Genomic DNA, 4193 nt, shown 5'->3' with positions numbered 1-4193 from the left:
TCTCTCACTCTCTCTCTCTGGTGAACACATGTGCTCTCTGGTAAATTAAAAAAACAAATAAACAAACAAAAAAGCTTAATGTTAAGCTTCATCCTCCAATTTCTAAATGACTTAAAATACTGGGTCATTAGAAAAGTCATGAAATATTTTCCTATGCAAAAATGCATCAAGACATTTCTGACAACACAGTATTTTATACCAATATTGGAATTCAGCATAAAAGAATATTTGGTTCAATACCAAAATGGGTTATTTCCAGTTAACTATAGTATTAATTAAGGACTTCCAGGCACTCTGGTATCTTCATATATTTTATTAAAGTAAACAAGACCATGATCATTTATAGAATACCCACTATACTTGACTCTGGGGATACACAGATAAATAAGAAGGCATGGTCCATCTTCCATGAAGCCCATATCAGGAAAGTAAACACAAGTCAACAAGTATTTACTAAATGACTCTACTAAAAACAGTGATTCAGGTATAGCAGGTGGCATAGTGGTCACTGGACTCCCACATGGCTGACCATGGTTCAAGTCCCAGACCTGAGGTCTTGCTTCCTCACTTTCTGTGTCTCTCTGGTGAGTTTCCATGCCCTGTACCAAATTTTAAAATAATAATAAATAAAATTTAAAATAAATAATTCTAAAAACAAACAAAAAAGCGTTAAGGGATGCAAAAAATTCACTCCATCTCCAGCAAGGACTACAGAACTCTTGCATTTGAGACCCATTTTAAAAAAAAAGATGCTAAAATGGTGGAAAAGATTATTACGTGTGTATAAGATTACCTTCTTGATTAATATCAAGGTTAGATACACAATAACCCAAAACCCTCAAACTACAAACCTCTTAGGAGTTATATAAACTATTTAGATGAATCACATGAATAGAGATTAAAAAGTGAAAAATAATGACTAAATTCAAACAGGAAAGTTATGTTTCAACTGATATTTCCTAACTTTAAATAATTTGTAACTATGGGGACCAGCAGTTAGCGTAATGGCTAGGTCGCTGGACTCCCATGTAGTCAACCACAGCTCGAGTCCTGGATCCGGTGGCTTAAACTCACGCCAGGGCATGTGCGTGCATGCCCAAGGTCCGAGAGGAGAGCGGAGGAGAAGGGATTGTGGCTTGACCATTTCCCCCCCCCATTCCCCCCGCCCCCAAGGGTGGTGATTTCTCGCTTTCTGTCTCTCTTTCTCTCTCTGGCGAGTGCATGCACCCTATAGCAAAAACATCTAAAAAAAAAAATACTGTAATGTTTATCTAATGGGTCCAAATCAAACTAAGGCATATACTCAAAGCAGAAAAAAAAAATAGCAATTTCTTAGCTTTTTAAGATATAAACAGGGGCTGGCAGGTCCTGTAGTGGTTGAGACACTGGACTCCCATATGGCAGACGGTGGTTCGAGTCCCAGACCTGGTGGCTTGCTTTCTCACTTTTCCTCTCTGTCTCTCTCTGATCAAATCAAAATAAATACATAAAGTTAAAATAAAATCATTCTTAAAAAAGATATCATAATCAAAACAAATTTTGGTACAAGACAATCCATTGGGAGGTTTGAATGATCTAGTTAAGTGTTTAGTTAATTATGACAACTAGTTCTATTCAGTTCCTGCTATAATCCCTTTGTTAAACTGTCTGATTCTTAAATTTCTCTTGGTAATAGAATGGGGTTGGATTATATTGTTAATGTCCCTTACAAACAGAAAGTTCTGAACTGCTGTGGTTGATGAGATTAAATCATCAACATGAATTCAAGAGAGGAGTAAAGCAGCCATCTTAACCTCTCAAACTGGTAATGCTATAAAACTCACTGCTTCCTACTTTATCTCAATATCATGCTTCAGATTTTATTTACGTAGTCATTGCTTTCAAGCCTGTCAAAGAGCGTTTGATCATTCAAAAAATACTCCTTCGACTCTCAATAATAAAACTGCTTCATTACAGTATGGGAATATGTATAATAAAAGTAAATAAGAGCTGAGACTATTCCACATCAGATCTGGAATTCACTAATTAAAATTCAATATTGTACTTGGTATGTGGGTTCCTACACGAAACTCCTGTCATGGTTAAAGCGGGAGGTTAAACAGGTTAATAGAATCCAATAAAAAGGCTCTATCGAATTATAGTGAACTTCTTTTCAGCAGCTCCTTTACCTGGCCACTGTGTTAGGCGTTAGTGTAATGGCTAGGTCGCTGGACTCCCATGTAGTCAACCACAGCTCGAGTCCTGGATCCGGTGGCTTAAACTCACGCCAGGGCATGTGCGTGCATGCCCAAGGTCCGAGAGGAGAGCGGAGGAGAAGGGATTGTGGCTTGACCATTTCCCCCCCCCATTCCCCCCGCCCCCAAGGGTGGTGATTTCTCGCTTTCTGTCTCTCTTTCTCTCTCTGGCGAGTGCATGCACCCTATAGCAAAAACATCTAAAAAAAAAAATACTGTAATGTTTATCTAATGGGTCCAAATCAAACTAAGGCATATACTCAAAGCAGAAAAAAAAAATAGCAATTTCTTAGCTTTTTAAGATATAAACAGGGGCTGGCAGGTCCTGTAGTGGTTGAGACACTGGACTCCCATATGGCAGACGGTGGTTCGAGTCCCAGACCTGGTGGCTTGCTTTCTCACTTTTCCTCTCTGTCTCTCTCTGATCAAATCAAAATAAATACATAAAGTTAAAATAAAATCATTCTTAAAAAAGATATCATAATCAAAACAAATTTTGGTACAAGACAATCCATTGGGAGGTTTGAATGATCTAGTTAAGTGTTTAGTTAATTATGACAACTAGTTCTATTCAGTTCCTGCTATAATCCCTTTGTTAAACTGTCTGATTCTTAAATTTCTCTTGGTAATAGAATGGGGTTGGATTATATTGTTAATGTCCCTTACAAACAGAAAGTTCTGAACTGCTGTGGTTGATGAGATTAAATCATCAACATGAATTCAAGAGAGGAGTAAAGCAGCCATCTTAACCTCTCAAACTGGTAATGCTATAAAACTCACTGCTTCCTACTTTATCTCAATATCATGCTTCAGATTTTATTTACGTAGTCATTGCTTTCAAGCCTGTCAAAGAGCGTTTGATCATTCAAAAAATACTCCTTCGACTCTCAATAATAAAACTGCTTCATTACAGTATGGGAATATGTATAATAAAAGTAAATAAGAGCTGAGACTATTCCACATCAGATCTGGAATTCACTAATTAAAATTCAATATTGTACTTGGTATGTGGGTTCCTACACGAAACTCCTGTCATGGTTAAAGCGGGAGGTTAAACAGGTTAATAGAATCCAATAAAAAGGCTCTATCGAATTATAGTGAACTTCTTTTCAGCAGCTCCTTTACCTGGCCACTGTGTTAGGCTTCAAAATCAACTTCAGGGGTAGCATCAAATAACGCGCCTCATACGGGGGCTGCAGACTGAAACCCATGTCGTTTGGAAAATCACTGTCAACTCACGCTTTCCATTTCAAACTGCGATGCAGGTGGAGGAAAAACTGTGAAGGCTCCTCTTTGAACCTCCATTACAGGGCCTCCAGGCACAAACAAGGACTAGCTCAAAGATAACCTAATGCAGTAGAGTTCGCAGAAGACGCTAAAAAGTGCACTTGGGAAGGGGACAAACTACCTCGGGACTAAGGGTGGAATTCCTGTGCTATGCAACATCGCCGCTGGGTACACTGCTGGATTTACCAGCCTGAAATGAGAGAACTCTTCCACCAGAACAGACGCGTAGTCTGGATCCCAGCGAAAATAAGAACAGGCCGAATCCTCAGACCCGGGCGAGGGGGCACAGAGAGGTTTTCGGTCCCTGCGGACAGCAGGGAGTGGGGCGCTGGGGAGGTCGGGAAAGGGAGGGCGAGGACCCGGCCCAGCGCGAAGGGCTCCTACAAGGCCGGGGCTGTGCGCGGCCCCCTCCGGCGGCCAAGAGGTCCACGTGGAGCTCCCCCCACTCCCGCCAGCCCCCTTCTCCCCGCGCCCGGGCACAGCGCACCCGCCGGCCTCGCAGGCCACGCGAGGAAGCGGCGCGCCCGGCCGCAGCAAGCAACCACCCACGACGTCCGGACACTAAGGACATGAAGTTAGAAAAAGCCAGTTGCAGGACGAGTGACACGCCGCGGCCTAGACGCCGCCCTCCGCGCGGGGCAGAGGCGCAGCCAGTGCAGCGCGTGCGCCCGG

The 4193-nt window shown here is 42.0% G+C and overlaps 1 protein-coding gene across 5 annotated transcripts in view; it reads right to left on the bottom strand.

Annotated features, from left to right (window-relative positions):
• Window positions 1–4193, bottom strand: part of QTMAN (queuosine-tRNA mannosyltransferase) — a 433127-nt gene that overhangs the window by 428206 nt on the left and 728 nt on the right. The window contains exon 1 of one of the 5 annotated variants that reach the window (XM_027776188.1): window positions 3360–3575. The exons of 1 other annotated variant lie outside the window; for it this stretch is intronic. The gene's annotated coding sequence lies outside the window, so the exon portion shown is untranslated. Of the gene's footprint in view, window positions 1–3359; window positions 3576–4193 lie in introns of those variants that run through there. 3 more of the 5 variants (XM_027776186.1, XM_014592036.2, XM_027776187.1) reach the window with 3 other exon arrangements.

The sequence above is a fragment of the Tupaia chinensis genome, unplaced genomic scaffold, assembly GCF_000334495.1.
Source record: "Tupaia chinensis unplaced genomic scaffold, TupChi_1.0 Scaffold000638_1, whole genome shotgun sequence".
Lineage (NCBI taxonomy): Eukaryota > Metazoa > Chordata > Mammalia > Scandentia > Tupaiidae > Tupaia > Tupaia belangeri.
Note: the sequence above shows the minus strand (reverse complement) of the source record. Positions and strands in the feature narration are given on the sequence as shown.